Source organism: Euprymna scolopes, chromosome 38 (genome assembly GCF_053919585.1).
Source record: "Euprymna scolopes isolate OS-2025 chromosome 38, ASM5391958v1, whole genome shotgun sequence".
Lineage (NCBI taxonomy): Eukaryota > Metazoa > Mollusca > Cephalopoda > Sepiida > Sepiolidae > Euprymna > Euprymna scolopes.
The window spans coordinates 8,660,743-8,684,150 of NC_136519.1; the positions used below are offsets into that span (position 1 = coordinate 8,660,743).

The 23,408-nt window shown below is 33.8% G+C and overlaps 1 protein-coding gene across 2 annotated transcripts in view; it reads left to right on the plus strand.

Annotated features, from left to right (window-relative positions):
* Positions 1 to 17,758: 17,758 nt before the first annotated feature.
* LOC145263064 (mitochondrial glutamate carrier 1-like) overlaps positions 17,759 to 23,408 on the plus strand; it is a 200,362-nt gene continuing 194,712 nt past the window's right edge. Inside the window, exon 1 of one of the 2 annotated variants that reach the window (XM_080119921.1) lies at positions 17,759 to 19,540. The gene's annotated coding sequence lies outside the window, so the exon portion shown is untranslated. Of the gene's footprint in view, positions 19,946 to 23,408 lie in introns of both variants that reach the window. The other variant, XM_080119920.1, reaches the window with a different exon arrangement.

A 23,408-nucleotide genomic window follows, 5' to 3' on the forward strand; every position in this document is an offset into this window, starting at 1 on the left:
CGGCGTTGCCCGGCAGCTACATAACATGTGTGTGCATATACTCAACATATTTTGGACCGAAAGACTTGAGATTTAGTATATAGAGTATTAAGACATCTGGAAAACTTTTGAATTGGTTTTCATCCAGAAAAAAAAAAAAAGGGTTGCTAAGGGGTCAAAATTGAAAAATTGGTACTTGGGGGGGGGGGGTCATCGGATTTTTATCTGTTTGCCAAATGTTCCACAAGGTTTGAAAAACACTTTTTAAAGATTTTGGCAAGTTGGCCTGATGGTTATCGTACTTGACTCGGTGTCTTTAGATTTTGGTTTCGATTTTAGCTGGAATATTTTTTTTACTTACAAGAAGTGAATTGTTTAGAAAAAAAACATAATACTCGCATGCACATGTCTCAGTTTTTTTTTTTTACTTTATTTTGTTTAAAGGAATTTAACATTACGTTTAATACCGGCAACACCGGGTACATTTTCTAGTATAGATTAAAGTTCAGTTTCAATATAAATCATGTTCTTTGTTTTTTCTCTTTTTAAATGCATTTTAAAAAATTTTTCAAAACTTTTAAATATATCAGGTTGATAAGAGAGTTCTTGCGGTTTGTAACTTTTAAATTCAGATGAACATATCTCGGCTCAAATAAAAATTTATTAATCGAAATAAGCACCATCAGAATCAACACACTTTTGTCAACGCAAAAACAAGTGTATTTATGTCAGTGACGAAAAAATATTGCGTTCTGGTGGCGATGAAGTCGCTGAAAGCGTTTTTGATGTCACTTAAGTTTTTGAAGTATTTCTTACGCAGAAAGTTAAGAACCTTGAAAAAGTGGTAGTCAGTAGGTCAGACGTCTGGAGAGTATGGCGGGTGAGGCAGAGTTTCATTCAACTTTTGCAAGGTCGGTTTAGCAATGTGCAGTCGAGCATTGTTGTGGAGGAGAATTGGGCATTCTCTGTTGATTAATGCTGGGTGTTGTTGTCGAAGTTTCTGATGCATTTCATCCATTTGTCAACAGTACTTCACCGCTGTAATGGTTTCGCATGCTTTCAAAAATCTGTAATAAATGAGACCGGTTGCAGACTATCAAACAGTCAGCATGACCTTCTTTTGGTACAACTCTGGCTTTGTGAAGTGCCGTGGATATTCGTTGGCATCTAACCACTGAGCTGAGCATCGCCGGTTGTCATAAAGAACCCACTTTTTATCGCAAGTCATAACCCAGTCGAGATACGAGCCATTCTTGTTGCGTAAAAGAAGGGAAGATGACACTTCATGTGTTTCCTCTGGTTGTTGTTCAATTCGTGAGGCACTCATATATCAAGGTTTTGTCTATTCAATCTTTCTCAAGTGGTTGGAAATCATCATATACGTTACGTATAATTCAGAAGCAAGTTTTCAAACAGTTGTGCGTAAACTGGCTGTGACTAAGACTTTTAATCGTTGTTGTCAACATCCGATGACGACTACTACGCCCATCATCTTCAAGACTCTTGTTGCCATCATGAAATTTCTTAAACCACCGTTGTGCCGTGTGTTCAGTAGTAGTTCCTGAGTTAAACGCTTCATTGATATCACGAGCTGTTTCAGCAGCTTTTTGGCCTAGCTTGAATTGAAATAAGAAAATTGTGCAAATTTGCTTTTCTTTCCATCTTGTATTCAAAGTTCTGAAAAGAAGACGTAATTGTTTTAAACCGATTGCAATTTAAACAAGGAGATAGGGCAAAAAATTTTAAAATGATATAGAAAGTATCATAACAAAAACTTATTTAAAAATACATCATTTGAAATCAAATTTTAAAATTTCACAAGAACTTTATTCTCAACCTAATAGAAAATGGGAAAATGTGTCCTTCCAGCTTGTTGCTGAGCTCCACACAAAAACAAATGGCTGCTCCCATGTCTCTGCACTCTCTCTCTCTCTCTCTCTCTCTCTCTCTCTCTCTCTATATATATATATATATATATATATATATATATATATATATATATATATATATATATATATATACGTTTTATTTTTTATTACCGTCACTCTTTCATCCCATAATAACAAACATTTCTGTAAAAGTCTGAGGAAGCTATGTACGGCCAAAAAAACGGCCGGGTAGCTGAAACAATAATGTAACTGAACAGAAAGATATGATAATAAAAAATAAAACGCATATTTGCTCTGCAACAGTATTGAGCACTTTCTTCAGTTTTTATTAAATATATATATATATATATATATATATATATATATATATATATATATATATAGTCATCCACATACAGTACTGTTTCGCTGTTTCACAGCTCATCAGTGCGGCTAGACAGGCAACTACCTCAAGCCAGGATTGAAACCCGACCGTTTGTACGGCAGTCAAGGCTCCTAACCATTACGCTATTGGCGGCTGCTTGAACGAGTAGTGAGTTTAACGATGTTTTGATATCGTCTGAAATACCTCCGCTCGATTTGTTTACACAAAGAGCGTCGCTTATATGCTAATGGTAATTCGTGTTTCACTTCTCAATATGCTCAACTCAAGGTGAGGAGCACTATAGTCATCCACATACAGTACTGTTTCGCTGTTTCACAGCTCATCAGTGCGGCTAGACAGGCAACTACCTCAAGCCAGGATTGAAACCCGACCGTTTGTACGGCAGTCAAGGCTCCTAACCATTACGCTATTGGCGGCTGCTTGAACGAGTAGTGAGTTTAACGATGTTTTGATATCGTCTGAAATACATATATATATATAGATGGATGGATGGATAAGCTGTGATACAGCGAAAAAGTGTTGTATGTGGATGACTATATATATATATATATATATATATATATATATATATATATATATATATATACTAGCAAAAGTACCCGTCGTTGATTGGGTTCAAAAACAGCATACAGAAAATGGACTGATTTATGAAAGTATTCAACATTCTGAAAAGAAGACAATTCTTTTAAAACGATTGTAATTTGAACGATTCGATAGAGTATAAAACGCTCTTTAAAATGATATATAAAGTAAAGGTATTATAACGAAAACTTATTTGAAAACACATCATTTGAAGTCAAAAGTAAAAACTCCGCCAAAACTTTTTTCTCAACTTTATAGTTATAATTCATTGCAAACATTTTCAGCACATCGTTTGCTCCAAAGTGTATGACGTCATTTCCGATGGAACAGGCTTTCTTAACGTAGGTCATGACATAGGTTAAATCGTGACTTGCAGTTCTTTCCTTCACCCCACACTCTGCAAATCAAGTACCCAGAAATGTTAACATCATACAAATTTGGATGTAGTAAAACATGCGCTCGGTGGTTGGTGTTTTCAAACCTGAAGTAAGGGGAAATAACCGAGGTCAATAAAGAAGGAATATAAATAAATGTGAAAGAAAGAAAGAAGTAATGTTCGCAAAAAAAAAAAAAGTGACAATGATACAAAGAATTAAAAGAGATAAAAAGGTGCTTGTGTAGTTGATCTTTTAAACGAACACATTTCAGGTGAAAACATTATTATATACTTACATGTCATATATACGCAATAATGTTGATACAATAATAAATTACTAGCGGGACCTGTGGAAATTCCACAGGGAACTCATTCATATGAAATATATTGATGCTGATATTATTGTAGCTCTTTTGTTAAAACTGCAAAAGTATTTATCTAAGCTAGCAGAAAAGCCCGGCATAGCCGGGTCATAAAATACACTCAAATATGATATTTTAACGTTTGCAGATTTCATATATATTATTATAGAGTTAATAGGTGTATCAGAAGAATTTTTGTAGGAATTTTTGACACCCCTAACACGAAACTGCGAATAAAATATAAAAATCTCGTAATTTCTGTTAAAAGTGGGTTATTTATTTTCTTTATGGATTATACTTCCAAAATAAACTATTAAAGTTGTTTTAAAAGTAATAGAAATTTTTTTTTTTTTTTAACAGTAATGAATTTTCCGCACTCAATATTTTTCAATTTTTAAACTTTAAAAATCTATCAAAATTTTTCTATTGATTCTATTTTTACGATATTTTCAGGGTCAATGTGAAATTTTATGTTCTTTCCAATAAACCGAATATAATATTTTAGACAAACGTTTTTTTTAATTCACGCCCCCCCCCATTTTCAAGTTTCTATTAAAAAGTAAATAATTAATTTACTCACCGAAAAGTAAATAATTAATTTACTCACAAATTGAAGAGAAAAGGTCAATAAATAATATATTCAAATTTAAAGCAAAAAAAAAAACGTAGTGTTTTTTAGAAATTTACCTGTAAAGTTTGAAGTTTAAAACCTTTTTTTTTAAACCACGTTGTTTGTTTTTTTCTTTTTTTTTTTAATAGAACCTTGGTCCTTGCTCCTTTAATTGAAAAAAAAAATTAGGGCTTGAATTACATTTTTCGAGGAGTTATAAGCTTGGAAAGACAGGGAGTCGAATAATTCATGCCTCCTATTTTGAAATGTCTATTAAAAAGTAAATAATTAATTTATGTACCAAAATCTTATATATCACAAATTGAAGAGAAAAGGTCAATAAATAATATATTCAAATTTAAAACAAAAAAAAAAGAACTGTTTTTTAGAAATTTACCTGCAAAGTCCGAAGTTTAAAACTTTTTTTAAAAAAAAACACGTTGTTTTTTTTGTTTGTTTTATTTTTATGAAACCTTGGTCCTTGCTCCTTTAATTGAAAAAAAAAATTAGGGCTTGAATTATATTTTTCGATGAGTTATAAGCTTGGAAAAATGGAGTGGAATTATTCACTATTTTCACGAAATTTCTGACACACCTATAGAGTTAATGTCCTATCAATTTTTATATATTATAAATTTGCGATTTCAAAAATAAAAAAATATATCTATATGACTTGGGTTAATCGGCTTGAATCTAAACCGAATCCCAAACTTATGAATATATATAATTTTACTTTCTTCAGCTAAAATCGAAGCCGAAACCAAAATTTATGAAGAATTCTTGATAAAATTATTTAAAAAAAAAAAAAAAGATTATTAAGGTGCCATCAGCTAAAATCGAAACCGAAACCAAGGCTTATGAAGAATTCTTGATAAAATTATTTTTTTAAAAATAGATTATTGAAGTGCCATTAGCTATAATCGAAATCAAAACCAAAACTTATGAGCAATTCTTGGTAAAATTATTTATTAAAAAAATAGATGACTTAAGTGTCATTAGCTATAATCGAAATCAAAACCAAAACTTATGAAGAATTCTTAGTAAAATTATTTATAAAAAAATTAAATGATTTGAGTGCCATCGACTATAATCGAAACCGAAACCAAAATTTATGAAGAATTCTTGGTAAAAATGATTTATGACAAGAAATGGAAGTACATAACAATTAAACGACCCGGATGTAAGCATGACACAGAAAATAACACACACGCAATCGTATTAATATATAGGTAATTATTTTTAAAAGTTTTGAAAATCTTTTAAAACTGCATAAAAAAAAAGAGCAAAATAAGGCACACAATGTATTTATGTGATATTACGATTCTACGGCATGATCATGTTGACACACCGGGTCCCGCTGGATCACCGAAGTTAAGCAATGTTAAGTCTGGTCAGTACTAAAATGGGTGACCATTTGGGACTTTCAAGTGCTGTATGTTCTTTCCGCTTATCTCTGCATTACTTCCAGTCGTCCTGGTTTTCTCCTTGCCACTGCACTCAAGCAGTGCTGATTCAGGAGAGGTGTGGTTGGATATTGTGCAACCCTTACCTCATAATTACACGCACAGCTCCCCTACGAGGGTATCCTTTGTCTTTTGAGACTGAACGAAGGTATCAATGACTACTACAACATCATAAAGATTTTTCTGTATTTTTGTTTCAATAGCTTCCTCTCTGGAGCTTGATAATGGCATTATTGTTTGTTGGGTTAGGGTTACTTGATTGAGGAAACCAGCTCCTCAGGTGTTAAACACCTGGAGAGCTGGATGATAGGCTCTTAGAAACATCAACGGGTCGAGATAGCGTTAACTTAACCAGCTGGCATGGGTCTCTTCTTGAGTCTTCTTTGCGTCGCTATAGGCAGCGTTTCCATTGTCCGCATTAAATGGCATGCTGGAATTTAACGTTTGTATAGAAATAGTGAACAAATGCATTTTTATAAGAAATACATAATTTATTTTACATTTAACACTGGTGGAGCATATTTAAATTAAGACCCGTTGAGACAAACTGCTACGTGCATCTTTTGCGCACAAGATGCAAGTTTCAACTGCTTAAAAAAAATACAATTATAATTCAATTCTCCTCTTTGTTTTCATTGGAAGAGAGAGAAAGGGGGTGAAAGCTACTGTACCACATGTGTAGACTGATGATCTTTTAAATGAACGCATTTCAGGTGTAGTAGTAATGCCACAAATGATCTTACCTCAAAGAAATGGAAGGTGTGCTCTTTCTCTGCTACCAGTGTGTGGAAACCAGAAGAGGAAGAACAAAAAAAAAAGCACGGAGAAGAACGTGATAAGCCCACATGAAGAGACAAGATTTAATGAGTACCAGTCGGGTTTACCAATCCAACAAATTTTAAAAGATGCCCCAGAAAAAAATTCCAATTAAGGAATAATATATATATATACCAATCGGTACAGACCCGACTATGGAAGATCAGATAATAAATAAATGTGGATTTATAAGATCAAAGAATCCAACCTTGATCGCCCTTCGGGGCCCGTGGCGCAGTTGATAGAGACGTTGAATCTCTACGGTTCCAGATGAACATTGTCTGAAGATAGCGGTTTCAATCCCACCCAAAGCGTGCCAGAGGTAATTGGTAAAAAATGTGGTGAGACGACAACAACTATGGATGGCAGTGATGGCTGAGAATGCAGTTAGGAGATTCGAAGTTCCTATCCGTCGCGGTTACCACCTGACGAAGGCCAGAGGAAGTTGGCCGAAACGTTGTGAACCAATAAAAAGATTAAAAAAAAAACAAAAAAAAAAACAACAACAACTAATAAAGATGAGACTAATAGTCCGAAATAAAAATAAAAATTAACATAAAATGCTCATCTCAAAATATAAAATTCCAATTAAGGAATAATATATATATGCCCCAGATACCTTCAGACTCAAGTTCTAAAAGTCCTTCTACAACTCTTAAATCCAAAATTTCGACCCAGTTGAGCATAAAAGGAGGAATGGAGAAACAATATTCCAAAAGGAGGGGACATCATTGAAAACCCAATTTTGCACCTCCCAGGTTTTGCTACAAATATAGGAAGCAGTGGGTAGCCGCAAACCGGTTCAGAACAAGACACTGTAGGACTACACTAAACAAACACGGGTGGAAGGAGACAAATAGATTCTATCTGTTCAAAGTGCAAGGAAGTCCCCCCTCCTCGCCCAGGACATAGACCACCTGATTCTACACTTCCAACTGGAAAGAGGCTATGTGACAGTCCATCTACCTGAAGATAATTTCTCAGACTGGCTAAAAAAAAGCAATATAGAGGTCTAACCCATACGATACCACTAATAATGAGCATAAAAAACAATCAAAATGCTTCAACAAATTTCATATCGCATTCGTTTCAAGTAATACAAAAAGAAAACATATAATTCCCGACACGACATTTCTTCACTTTTCGTGAATATATAATTTGATTCCTTACCGAAACAATGTAGATTTTTGCCAGTTTTTGCTCTTACTATTTGTGTATGACAAATTAAGGGGCGACAAATGTATGACAGCTGCTCCTGCTGATTCTTTATTCGTGTTACATTTAGGCATATCATTCAAGCAACCTGAAATTCTTATTGTAGTAGTGATGCCACAAACAATCTTACTTTGAAGAAACAGAAGGTGTGCTCTCTCTGCTACCGACATGATAAGCTCACATAAAATGGCATGATTTAATAAACATAAAAAAAACAAAACAAAATGCTTCAACAGACGATTGAGAGGTGAAGAGGCCACACCAGCGTGGCCGTTAAGAGGAGCTATGACCCTCATGCCCAAAACGAGTGAAACACAATGCCCTAGTGAGTACAGACCAATCCGTTTAAGGTGCAAGGAAGCCCCCCAGGACATAGATCACCTCATCCTACACTGCCCAGTCATCCGACTGGAAGGAGGCTATGTGACAGTCCATCTATCTGAAGACAATTTCTCAGACTGGCTAAAAAAAAGCAATATAGAGGTCTAATCCATACAATACTACTATTAATGAGCATAAAAAAAAAGCAAGATGCCCCAACAGACGATTGAGAGGTGAAAAGATCACACCAGCATGACCATTAAGATGAGCTACAACCCTCATGCCCGAAACGAGTGAAACACGATGTCCTAGCAAGTAGAGACGCATCTGCTGTCTCAAAACCTACAAGCTTTCCACTGATTGAAGATAGCATCTATGAACACCTCCCTTCTGGAGCAAACTTGGAAAAGAACACGCAAGGTGCAGAAAGAAAATGTTTAGGCACAAAAGACTAGTTGTTGATTAATAAGATAATTGTTGAGGACTATAGGAGTAGGCAGAGGAACTGAGCATGGCTTGGATTGATTACCAAAAGACATGTGATAGTGTGCTGCACATGTGGCTACTATGGTGCCTTGATTTATATGGTACCCCCAATAATCAAGATTATGATGGCTGTCCATATGAGGATGTGACAAACAACAGTATCATTAAACCACACAAATGAAACTGTAAAAATCTCTGACGTCAGGATCAGAAGAGAAATCTTCCAAAGAGATAGCCTCCTTTACTCTTCTGCCTGGGGATAGATCCTTTATGCAAGCTACTCAATAAAAACCGGATATCCTATAATCTGAGTCAGGGTTGTCAACAAGACTCGAACAAAGAACTCAACCACCTGTTCTTCATAAATGACCTCAAGCTGAATGCCAACTCAAATGCAGGTCATAGATAACTTCTCCAGAGATATTGGAATGAAGTTTGGTTCGGACAAATGTGTCAAGTGCTCCATTAGAGCTGGCAAGAAGGTCCAAATGGAAAATGTACAGTTTGGTGAAGATACTGACATCAAGGACCTAGAAGAGCAGGAAAAATAGAAATACGTTGGCATAGAAGAGAACAATTCAATTCAGCATGCCAAGATGAGAGAAAACATTGACAGTGAATATATATATATATATATATATATATATATATATATATATATATATATATATATATATATATATATATATATAAGAGCAAACAGTTAATAAAACAAGTTAAAAAAACACTTTGAAAAAGAGTTAAAAACATATTTAATTTGAAAAGGAAACACTAAATAAGTGCTCTTAATTTGCTCTTATTATAAGCTCTATCTCCTATTTGGTTTTATCGAGCTTTTACATGTGGTTGAGATTACTTTATAAATATTAATTCTTTAATATTTATAATATACTTTAGTTTTACCATCTTGGATCATTTTGGTAAATTTAATTGTAATTTTTATTTTATATATATATATATATATGTTTATTTTTTACAAAGGAGTCACCATCTATCAAGGCCCAGATGCCACTCGAGGATAAGGGTTAATAAGCGTACAGTGGTCAATGGGACAATTTCAGTAATCGTTAGTAGTGGAAATTTGGTAAATTGGATTACTTAAGGCGAACGGCTCATCAAGAACTTGTTTACGTTGGACTTGAATTATAGTCAGCCGAGAAAGCAGACAAATGGAAGAGAGTTCCACAGGCGTGCAGTTCTAAGAAAGAAACATTGCTCATGGAATCTACTTTTAGGTTTAGGCACAGATAAAGAGTGGGGAAAATTATTAATAGTGTTTTCAGCTAGATGAGTGTTTCTCATGAAAGTTTGGCAAGGGGGGGGGGGCATAGATTGGAGCTCAGACGAGCACTTGCCATGAAAATAACGATCAAGCAGAGACAGGCTTGCAACGTCTTTTCTGCGAGAAAGCGGTTGCAAGGAAGAGAAAACGGATTCCCCCACTAGGCTATGAAATCTGTTTTGAACTCTGTCAAGGCAGGATAAGATCTTTCTAGCAGCTCCTGCCCAGATATGGATACGTTGTGTAAGGGAATCTGTAAAACAGAATTTACAAAACAAAAACAAGGTAACTGCCATTAACCAACTTGCCATGACTGTGATAATATACAGTTTTGGCATTGTAGGTTGACCATAAGTGGACATAAACAGACTGGACACTAAAATAAGGAAAATGTTAACACAATGCAGAATAACATACAGAAACCATTGTCTACCAGGGCTAATCTACCCAGAGGAGCGGGAGGTATGGATCTCTCAGAGATTGACTATCAGCGTCGTGCCGCTATCATGAGCACCAGGCAATATCTGATCAAAATCTAAACCTAAAAATCGTACGTCAATATCATGAAACAAGGACTAGCAGAACACCTTCCATTACCAAACGGATCAAACATTTTGGATAAGACTGTTTTACAAATAAAACAGAATCAAAAAAACAAACCTGCCACGGAAATAGCCCAAAAGTATCACCAAAAATACACCAAGAACTTCCATTGCAAAACAGCTGGAAGAATGGACCAACCAACAGCATGCCAAGTATTTTCTGGGTGAATTCATTCAGGACTACATAGATAAAGAAGACTCTATAAACTGGCTAAAAAGATGATCGCTACACTATGATCAGGAGAGGAGTATAATGGCTGCCCAAAATTAAGAATTGATGGCAAATGCTTTTCAAAAAGAGGAGTGGTCTCAGCAATGACAACAAATTCAACAGAAGTAGAGAGTGTGAGGCAGCCGTAAGGTTTTGTTGGGGGACTATGCAATGCGACACAATGGAGTGTTTAAATATCTCGACTGGATGATTTGTAAAAAGTTGAATATCGAACGCAGCAGAAAGTCCTGGGAACATGTTTACCAGAAAGAACAGTTGGAAATAAGTCGTACACCATCCACTATGACTACGCAATTCTTACAGCTACATACCTAGAAAACAGAGCTGTTAAACTTGACATAGGGATAAAGGATATGAAGAAGAAAGAAGCAACCTTAGTAGAAGTTAGTGTCCCCCAATAATGCTGGCTAAACAGAACTGAGAGGAAAAAGATAACGAATACAAATGTCTTATGTACAACATGAAAAGAAACTGGAATCTTAGGAAGATCTCTAACATTTCAGTAATTATAGGAGCAACCGGACTTGTGAAAAAGAATTTCAAAAACTACCTGGCAAATGTACCCAATGAACCACGTGCAAGAGAGATACAAACAATTTCACTTAAAGGGACAATTAGAATCTTAAGATATCTTAGTTGGAATGAGTGGGTGAATGTCTGGCATCCAATAGGATGCCCCATCCCCAGCTAAAAGAAAGAAAAAAAGAAAAAAATGGTAGAGGACTCCTTTTAAATTCATAAGGATCACATCATCCATTATATCAGAGAAAGAGAGAGAGGAGAAGGGTAATCCTTTATGACGTCATTAAAGTGTGATTAATAAAAGGAGGAGGAGGAGGAGGAGAAAAATGATGGGAAAGAGAGAGAGAGAAGAGCATTGTCTAGAGCAACTAGAGGTTGAGGAGTCAAGGTTGTCAACCAAAAATATAACACAGTGATATGGGACAAGGAGAAAGAATCAACCATAGTAGAATTGATGCTGGTGGATTAAACAGAACTGAGAGGAAAAAGATAACGAAATACAAACGTCTTACGTACAACATGAAAAGAAATTGGAATTTTAGGAAGATTTCCATCATTCCAGTAATTATAGGAGCAACCGGACTCATGAAAAAGAATTTCAAAATCTACCTGGCAAATATACCCGGTGAACCAAGTGTGAGAGAGATACAAACAATTGCACTTAAAGGATCAGTTAGAATCTTAAAAAGATCTCCGGATTGGAATGTATTAGAAAACGGGTGAATGCTTGGCATCCAGTAGAATGCGCCATCCCCCAACTAGAACAAAATAAGAAAATTAAAAAGAAAAAAAAAATGTGTTTTTTGCTGAGCTAAGCTTAAATTGTTTGAATTAGGAAAAGTATGCCAATGTTAGAAATAAAAATACAAAATCAGTCTCCATCAAACATACACAATTTTTAAACATATCGTTCTACTCTGATTGGTTCTATTTCTAATTCATTGCGCAAACTTCCGATTCAAAATGATTTATAATTCCATACTCTGTAAAACACCCCGGTTAAAAGTCGGTATATCTTTGCTTTCATTTACATTTTTATTCCGCCAAAATCAACGGCCTTAGTAGAAGTGTCTCCCCAATAATGGTGGGTTAAACCGAACTGATAGGAAAAAGATAACGAAATACCAAAATCTTATGTACAACATGAAAAGAAATTGGAATCTTAGGAAGATTTCCATCATTCCAGTAATTATAAGAGCAACCGGACTTATAAAAAATAAAAACAATTGCACTTAAACGGATCATTCCAGTAATTCTTGTCATGGACCAAATATGTCATATTCCAAAAACCATATTAATAAATCAATTTTTTTTTATTTAGGAAAAACAAATTTCATGAGGAAGTGAATGTTTGATTTTGTTATACGATGTTGGTCATTTCAATAAAGTATTTTTTCAAAACATCTGTTACAATCTTCTAGCCTAATTCTAAAGCAGCCATTCGTCTTAGGGTTAGTAGTATAAACGTTTTATTAACTGCCCTAAAACGCTAGAATATGCTGGAAATTGTGAATCATTTTATGTAAACTTTATATACGAAACTAATCCCTCACTCTAAATTCTGAAATAATAAAATATTAAAATAAAATGATCACTTATGGTGAATAATGAACACTCAACAATTCCCCTACTAGCCAACAACCATAAGGTCACTTGCACAGCAAACCGAGAAGGCTGAACTGCTTGTCTGACGGTTTGCCTCCAACTTCACCTTAGACCCATAAACCACTCTCTCCCAATTGTGCCTTTGCGGACAGAAGTGACACTCAATGATTTAAAAATTATCCCTTCTCATGGCTGTGATATAACAAAAAACCTAGACACCTCTAAGGCGATCTTGTATCTGATATATTAATAAAGAAATACTCTGCTGAGCTAGCCCCTGACTGTACCAACATGCAGAAATTTAAATGTAATGTGAACAATCATCTCAGTAGTAACCTACATACATAGTACCTCTGTAAACATGGTCCTAAATAGTATCCTCTTAAGAAAAATAGAATCTAATTTTTTTTGGGGGGGGGGGGATGAAAATATACTAATGGTTCATCACTTATTAAGGCCAAAAACCCACTTGAGGATAATGGTTAGTGCGATTTTCAATTGGATCATTGAACAGTACTATGTAAGGATTGAGAACGACCATTAATTCACATAAAATGATATTTGTGAACATTGGACTTGAAAACAACCATGGTGTAGTCTATGGAGAAACATTCCCATGATAATGGAGGTGGGAAGTTCTTGGAAAGAAACTCTGTTCATAGAAATGCCGCTTGATTTTAAGTATACAGGAAGAAAAGGGAGAGCTCTTTACAGTGTTGGTAGAATGGCGAGTTCTTGCTGAGAATATTTTTTGATCGGGAGGAGGGGGCAGGTCTTAAAGCTCAGTCGAGTGCCTACAATAGAAGTATCAGTAGGATATGGAACCTAGCAACATATATTCTGTGAGAAAAAGGCCGAACGAATCATCTCATGCAAGAATGTGAAGTTGATTTTTTATTTTGCCAAAGCAAAAAAGTGTTTTGAGCGATACCTCCTCAAATATGACATCATACCCCATCTTGGGTTGAATCAGATTCTTATACAGACAGAGAATTGTATAGAAATCAGACACTTCCTGAAGCGGTAAAATGATCCAGAAATTTTCCAACAACTTTAGCAACAGGTCTGTCATGAAAATCAGTCCTAGGACAAGCTCCTAGGACTGATTTCCATGCCAAATCCCTTGGATAGTATTGTGCTGTTTTGTGTTGTGTTGTATTGTGTTGTATTGTATGTGTCACATTTTACTGTGTTGTATAATATAGTATGTGTTATATTGTATTGCATTGTGCTATATTGTATGTGTTGTATTGCGTTGTGCATTATTCTATTGTGTTTAATTGTATGTGTTATATTGTAATGTGTTGTATTGTATTATGTTCTATTGTGTTATGTTGTATTGTGTTGTGTAGTGTTATGTTGTATTGTTTTCTGTGGTATTGTGTTGTATTGTATTGTGTTATGTTGTATGGTGTTTTATTGTATTGTGTTGTGTTGTACTGTATGTGTTGTGTTGTGTTATACTCTGTTGAGTTGTATTATATTGTATTGTGTTGTGTTGTGTTCTATACCTTTTTCAGTTCAAAATGGGAGTAGTTCAGTTCAAAATGGGTTCAAAATGGAAAAAATATTATAAGTATAAATATATAAAATATTTTATAAATTATTTTAGCAATAAAATTAACATTTTATAATACAGGGTGACCCAAAAAAGGGGGCCCAACTCTAATTAGGCCCCGTTTCTTAGTGTTTTGTCCGAATGAAATGAAACTTTGGTCATAACTAGTTTATTATATTCAAAACATCACATCAAAACACTAGGGTCTTTGGCCTATTTTCTCCGTTGACTGTAAATTGCTCAGAAAAACAATTGAATGTCCACTGTTTTTTTTTGGGTCACCCTGTATAAAAAAAAATTCTTGAAGTTATTTATTAGAATACAACGTCTTCTAATGCTACAGCTGCAGGAATTTTAGATTGAATTCAAGCTATGAAACGAGTGCATACTTCTGGTGTAACCGTTACCAATTCTTCCTCAATTAACGAAGTCAAAACTCTTGCCCCTTGTTCAATAATTGACAAGCCATCTCTTCTCTCCATTGTAAGAATACTCACAATTTTAGCAGCCACTTCCTGATTAACGTCAGCTTTGATTAAAAACCATACTTGTTCAATTGAATTAAACATTGGCCTGTATGGTCTGAACTTAAGCACTTCACATCCGAGAAATTCTTCTTCACTAAAAACTTCTTCAATGTTTGAGTGACATAGGTGGGGCATTGTCAACAACCATCACAACTTGACCCCCACATTGTCTCTTTGCACCTCCCAAACATTCTCACATCCAAGACTGTGCACTTTCCTTTTGAAAAGATCCTCTTTGGATTTCATGGTACACAAGGCCATGGGGACCAATACATCCAATAACGTGAGTACCGACTGAAACCACATTACATCGCCTACCCTTTAGAGAACGCCCATCTCTCCTGGAAATATGAACATTAAAGTTCGTTTCATCCATAAATAAAATGGGTTTTCCAGTTGATTTTTAATTCAATAATTTTGAACAAAATAAACTACATTTATTTTTATTCTCAATTGAATTTGCCCTCTCGAGCACAAATCTTACAGCTTTAAGCGTATAAGTCATCATATCTAGATGCTTTGCTAGTGTAGATTTGAACAATTTCAACCCAAACTGGGCTTCAATTCTTTCACAGGTCACTTAAATGTGATCCTAGGATTTTCATCCACTAGTGCTTGAATAAAATCTAAATGCACCTGTTTGACCTTACAATTTCTAGGTCCCCCTCTTGTATAAGGTTGATTTCCCTTACTAATCCAGCGATGGAGGATGGTTTTCAAAACAGAAAGATTTTCGACTAGGGCATTCCAATTTCCATCCATTTTATATACCTTCAAGATACGTGCTTTCGCACTTCTTCTGTTATCGCAGTTTTCAGTTGACCTAACCATCAGGCTAAAAATATTTAACAAATCAATACCTTGTTGCACCAAAGATATTTTTTAATTTTTAAATTTCTTATTTTGAATTGAACTATTCTCATTTTGAACTGGAAAAGTTATAGTGTGCTCTGGTGTATTGTGTTGCATTGTGTTATGTTGTATTGTATTGTGCTGTATTGTGTAGTATTGTAATTTATGTGTTATATTCTATTATGTTGTATTGTATTGTGTTGTGTTATATTGTTTTGCATTGTATTGTGATATATTGTGTGGATTGTATTGTTATATTAAGTTACTTTGTATTGTGTTGTACAGGGTGTTCCAAAAGTTTTAGGCACATTTCAAGTCCTTATATTTGTTTATCTATGAATGGTAGTAAAATGAAAGTGGTGCCATTTTAAAGCTAAATGCATTAATTTTTTTGTGAGACTATTGATTTTTAAAATTCTTTTTCTGATCCAGTAATGGCGTTCACTCAACCAGAAAAGGCGTTTTGTGTGCTTGAATTTGCAAAAACTGGATCATAAACACTTGTTCAACATGCATTTCACAAAAAAAGATCTCACACCTTGCGATTTATTTTTGTGGGTATTTGTGAAAGGACTGGTCTATGTGCCTCCCATTCCAAGAGACGTGGATGAGCTGAAGGCCCGAATAACAGAAGTTGTTTCAACCATTGACAATGCAATGCTGGGACGTGCTTGGCAAGATTTGGACTCTCGGCTTGACGTGTGTCATGTGACCAATGAAATACATTGGACATGTTTGAATATTAATAAGGAAAATTTGAGATTACAAGCTTTCTGAATATACCAGATGCGTTTTTATATTCTTAACAGTTCTCGAGATATTCAATGTTAAGATATGCCCAACACTTTTGGAACACCCTGTATTATATTGTATTGTGGTGTATTGTGTCATACTGTATTGTGTTGTGTTATATTGCATTGTTTTGTATTGTAATGTATGTGTTGTGGTGTGTTGTATCGCATTGTTTTGTATTGTGTTGTATTGTAGTGTATGTGTTGTGTCGTATGTGCTATATTGTATTGTGTTGTGTTGTATTGCATGGTTTCGTTTTGTGTTGTATTGTAGTGCAGTGTATGTGTTTTGTTGTATTTTATGTGTTATATTGTATCACACTGTGTTTATCGCATTGTTTTGTATTGTGTTGTATTGTATTATAGCGTATATGTTGTATTGTATTGTGTTGCGTTGGGTTGTGTTTTGTTATATTGTATGTTATATTGTACTGTGTTGTGTTGTATTGTTATGTTGCGTTGTATTGTGTTACATTGTATTTTGTATTGTATTGTGTTATATATGTTATATTGTATAGTGCTGCTTTGTGTCGTATTGTGCTCTATTGCGTTGTGCTCAATGAAACATCAGATCCTCTTATAATAGTTGAGTTGTAAAACGAACAAAAAAACAAAACAGAAAACGGAATATTAAGAAAAGGGAAAAAAAATTTTGGTAAATTTTTACGACGTGCCCCAGCGTAGTATAAACACCCCAAACATCCCATGTTAAGAACGGCTTTCGGAATAAACACCATCAACCTCGAAAGCCGTTTTTAACATGGGAGGTTTTAGGGGGGTATTCCAAAAGCCGTTCTTAACATGGGGTAGTTGGGGTGCTTATACTACGCTGGGGCACGTCGTAAAAAAAAAACCCAAATTTTTTTTAATGAGCTAAGAAAAAAAAAAAGGAAAGAAAAGGAACAAAAAAAAAAACGAATGAAAGGGCGGCGATAGATAAAAAAAAAAAAAAAAAACGATTGAGAAATTACAGAAAGAACGAGAAATAATGAAAGAAACAGGACAGAGAGATAGAGATAAAAGAAAAGAAAAAAGAATAAACGAGAAAAAAGAAACAAAAAAGGGAAGGACAAGATAAAAAGAAAAAAACGGAAAGAAAGAAAAAGAAATAAATAAAAACAAAGAACAAAAAATAAAGAATCGTAAAAAAAGAGAAAGAAAAGAAAAGGAAAGTAAATAAAAGAACGACAAAGAAAAAAAACGATAGATAATTTACAAAAAAAAAACTATCATCGCGTGTTTAATTCATTTGCAATCATCAACACACCATTTAAATGGCGCCAAAAGGTTGATCTGCCGTAACGCACCCTTTCCCTTCCCCACCTAGCTCTATGTGAAAGTAATTGTAAAATAGATGGTAGGTAAAATGGCCTCTCACGTCTCAGCCTTATATCAGTATATTGTGGTTTTATTCGGCCTAAGAAGACCATCCTCCCAGACATTGCCTCCTCCCTCAGTATAAGAAATTGGTTTATTATCGGTCGTGTCGTCTGAGTGAAACGGCTGACGCCCCCTCACTGAATTCGATCACGACAAATTTTGCGAATAACCAAAATCCGTCTTACCCACTTGTTTATTTATTTTTACGTCTAACTTTGCTGCAGTGCTGCACTAAGAGTGGGGAAAGACGAGCAAATATACTCATGTTTTTGACCTTCAAGTCGGGATCAGAGTGCAGTATCCGGTTTATAAAATTTTTTTGATAAATTTGTAGCTTATCAGTACCCTCCGCCAACCTCGAAAATGAGATTCTACCTTTTTGGTCATTACGTATGAACAGTAAAACATTAAAAAAAAACTTGATGGAAAGAAAAAAAAAATGACAATTAGTTTAGAATTTAGAATAGGGGATCAGTTTTGTATATATATTTTACGATTATCCTTATGATTACTGTTTCCACTTTACTTCCGGTCGCTTCTTTGTCTTTTAAATTTATTTTTACAGTACCTTTTGTTTACTGCATTGTTAGGTGAAAGTACAGAATAGGTAAAGGAGCCCGCCTCCCCATGTTAAGAAGAACTTTTCAGAAAAGTCTTTTCTCAATAATAACGTTATTTAGAAAAAAAAAAAATTCTTAACATGAGGAACATCAACTCGAAGTGGAGCGGGCGCGGAAACAATGATCTTAGGATAATCAACTTGGGACTCCCCATTTCCGAACAATTCTAACTTTTTTTTTTACAGCAGTCGACTATTTATTTTTACCATTAATCCTAAATCCAACTGGCAAGATCGTAAAAACCACACTTAATTGCCTAAAAAAAGTAAACACATTCTCCCCCCCCACACACACACAAAACGAAACACAGAATTTATCTCCATTAGAATTTTTTAACTGCCCTAAAACGCTAGAATAGTCCGCAAATGAGAAATCATTTACTCATTTGGGCATGAAACCTTTTTTTTTTTTTTTCAAGTTTTTCGGGGAGTTCATCAACGTGTATGTTAGTGTTCTCGCATCAGTCGTGAAATCCTTCCAGACTGGGGCAGTTTTTATTTTTGCCTTCTATAGTACTTCTTTTATGATTGACATTAATAGAATATCACCCATACTTAAAAACCGACCTTGTATCTACCGCTGTCCTCGTGGGGAGGCACGTAAATAGAGACTCGCACGTGTGTTAGTTACGTTACACACAGCAGACATATGGTGGCGGGGGAAGAGAAGCCCACCACCACCGCCACTACTAATACTACTACTAGGACTGATCTTATTAACGATCTACCGGCCGTGTAGGGTGCTTTCTTTCAATCCCAACCCCCTATACTCCCTCAAGAAGGTCTCGACAAGTTTCTAGTTTCTTTTTTTAACCTTCCCCCACCAGCAAGCACTTTAGACAGTAAATTCGCCCTCGCCTTCTTTTTCTCATCTCACAAAATAATAATCCCCCCACTCCCCACCATCATCACTCAGGGTCGTGTCGGATAATATTCCTGCAACAACTACGATTGTTATAACTCCTGCCTCTTGTTAGACGTCAGCTGCTAGCGAAAGAGAAAGAGAAAGAGACGTAGGACGAGGTTGGGAAATTAAAAAAGACAAAAAGGAAAAAGAAAGAAAAAAAGAAAAAAAGGAAGGAAAAGGTAATTATTTAAAAAGAAAAAGAGGGGAAAAAAGAAAGAAGAGAAAAGGTAATTATTTAAAAATAAAAAGAAAGGAAAAGAAAAAAGAGGAAGAAGAAAAAAAAAAAAGACGACGTCGTGGTCGCCACAGTGATATCTGTTTCCACACACCAGACACAACACGATTATCCGAAAAGGTTACCTTCATAGTTAAAAGATCGATAATACAGACGAAAATAATAATAATTAATTACGATTTGATTATTTTTAAATACTAATTAATTAACCAATCGATTAAAAATCGCATACCCAAAAATTTACAAACCACGAGGTTTTATTTCTGAGTACCACCACGCAGCGGTAAATAAATAATAAAAATATATATATATATACATATATATTTAAAAAAAAAACGTTCTACTAACGGTAAGTATTAATTTCTTATTTTGTTTTCATTCATTAATTTTTAATTAATTTTTTTTTAATATATATTTTTTCTGTAAGTTGCATCTGTACACGATGATGATTGGATGCGCATAATTTTAATTGACACACAAATGCATTTTAGACACGTTTTATGTATTGATATTTAAATTTATTTCCAATTTTCGTTTCCTCATAAAGTAAATATTTAAACATTTGGCGATCATTACTTTTATTGACGTAAATTATTTTTGAACGAAAATACAATCGGGGGAAATTAATCAAAAACAATTTATTTTGCTTTGTGACCTATTTGCGATTTAAAAAAATATATATAAAAATAGCATTTATAAGCGTTTAAAGTAATCGTAAGTATCGATTTTGAATAAATCAGCCACCTTGTTTAGTTGGTAAAGGTAAACAGTAACACCACGCTATTTTTTTGAAAATAGTATTTTCAAATTCTAGTTTTACGATATCCTTTCTTTTTTTTTTTTTTTTTTTTTTAATTAAATTGTTAGGTGAAAGTATAGGAACACCTTTCCCTCCCCATATTTAGAATGGCTTTCTAAATAATAACGTTATTATTTCATCACGCTAATATAAGTTAAGTACCAATAGTCATAATTACCGAATTAGTTTTCCACGTTATTATGCAATTAAATCAATGTAAATCACCTTACAGGTATTCGATTTAACTTTCAATGGGAATTTTTTTTTTTTTAGCTGTATAAAAGAAAGACTGCTGGCATGCTAAATCAATAACTTATTCGTTAAAATAAACGTAAACCGAAAAACACTGTATAAATAATAAGGAATATTAATTTTTAAAAAAATTAGGTATAGGTATTTTTTTGACAGTAGATGGAATCTTTTCACATTCTTAAATGAATCACATGTCAGGTTTGAAAGATAAAAGCTACGAGCCGTAGTAGAGACTATTACTACTACATGTGTTGAAAGAATAGGTTTTTTAGTGGCATAAAATCAATTCACAACAAATATATATTATTGCAAAAGTGTGTATGTATACATAGATATATTAAAATTTGAATAACCCACCTCCTCGTCATAAACATTTATTTTCAAACGATTATTTATTTTGGTGCTTATGCACTTATGTTACCGTGCTATTTTTAAAATACTATTTTCAAATTAAATTCAAGTTTTACGATGTCTTTATTATTATTATTATTATTATTATTATTATTATTATCAAATTGTTAAGTGAACGTACAGAATAATTGCAAAACACCCTCCCCTTCCCATGTTAAAAATGGCTTTCTAAATAATGACGTTATTATTTCAGCAGGTAACATAAGTGCGATTTATTTTAATCGACAATCAAATTCGTTGCGCGAGTACGATGTAGAATTTTTTTAAATGATATCACCGCAAATCGAAGTGCGTTCGATTAAAAAATATAATTTAGAAAAAAATGTATGTTTTTTTTTTTTATTATTACACATATGTCCATGAAAAATCAGTTCTTATTTAGAATTCAATCTAATTTAAAAAATATATACAGAGGTACTTGTGCAGTTGCGCACTTTTGCCACCGCGCTGAAATAATGACGTTATTATTTTGAAAGCCATTCTTAACATGGCGAGGGTTAAGTGTTTTGTAACTCTTCTGTGCTTCCACCTAACAATTTAATAATAAAAAAAGGGGTTTGTATTACTGTACACATAGATTCGAAAAAGTTGTCAAAAAACAAATATATAACAAATAAATGTTATCAAAGGCAAGATAAGTTACTTTTCTACCTAACTGGATATATTTTTCGTGTTTTTATTCAATGTAACATGTTTATTCAGCTCGAAAAGCATACAGTGTTTACCGATGTATTGGAAAATTCAAAATGGCGCCCGACTCTCTCTTTAACACGGTAAGTTTAGGAAAAGATGTTATAAATAATAAATTATACAAAATACTGTTAGAAATTCGCTCAATATATGTTACCGTGACTTAAGTTGACATATATTCGGTGTTTTTTTTTAATAGTATTTTGTCTAGTTTTTTATTTATAACACCTTTTCCCAAACTTACCATGTTAAAGAGAGTGTCAGGCGCCATTTTGAATTTTCCAATACATCACATCGGTAAACACTGTATGCTTTTCGAGCTGAATAAACATGTTACATTGAATAAAAACGCGAAAAATATATCCAAGTTAGGTAGAAAGTAACTTATCTTGCCTTTGATAACATTTATTTGTTATACATTTTTTGACAACTTTTTCGAATTTATGTGTACAGTAATACAAACCCTTTATTTTAAACTAAAAAAATCAAATTTATGAGTAAACAAAAAGGGACTGTCTCGCGTTGCCATCTTGAAAAAAAAAACTAGATAAGTCCAAAATAATCCAAACTTACGAAACCACTATTGTCATGCTATCGACTTCACATTAATCGCTTTAAATCATTTAAAAATAATCTTCTTTATAGAAATAAAACTACTTGATGAATTTACACAATTTTTGGAATATGACATTCCCGTTCTGTGACGAGAACGCACACCATAAAGATTTTGCTGCAATTTCTAATTAATTTTTTTAAGAGGTTGAATTTTAAGAACCCAGATCTATCACCTATTTTCATTATTTATTTTAATCGACAATCAAATTCGTTGCACGAATATCATGAAGTTTAAAAAAAAAAAAAAAATGAATGACATCACCATAATCGAAGTGCATTCGACTTTAATGTAATTCAATAATATATTTATCACTAATGTATGAATTTCTAATTTTTATACAGGGAAGATCAACTTTTAAAAAGATTAGCAAGTTCATTTTTGCGGTGAAAAAATAAAGTAAAAAAAAATACATCGATCATCCTCCCCGCGCATTATTATTATTATTATTATTATTATTAGCAGCAGTATTCAAACTAAATTATATAATTGTTAAAATATGGTATTCATGTTGGACATTTGTCTTTAATTGCGAAAACTGAATTGTTTGTTTATTCTTTCTGTTAAAGTAGTGTTACAGATTGTTTGGTTTGAAACAGGTAAAAAAAAAAAAAAAAAAAGCAGCAAAAAAAGAAAAAGGAATTTAAAATTCCTCTGTCGCTAAATAGAATGAATTGTGATGTGGCTAAGAAGGAAATCTTTCATTATTTATTGCGTTAAAAAAAAAAAGAAAGCAAGAAAGAAACATGTGGAATGATTCGTCGTTTCATGAAATCTATTTTGTTTTCAATTTCCCTTTCTGCGTGTCCCCCTCCCCCTCCTTCTTGTGAACGCGATTTCAATGCGACGTTACTTCTTTACAAGAAAAAGAAAAGCCGGTTAAGAAAGAAAATCGCTGACACATGTGTTTTGAAGCTTAATGGAATATCATTCTGTTTTCCCAGGAGTGTAAATCCAGAATTCAACCCAATTAATAATAATAATAATTCTGATTTCGTTTATCAATGTCTTCCTGAAAAGAGATGGGGTTCATTTTCAGAGGAACCC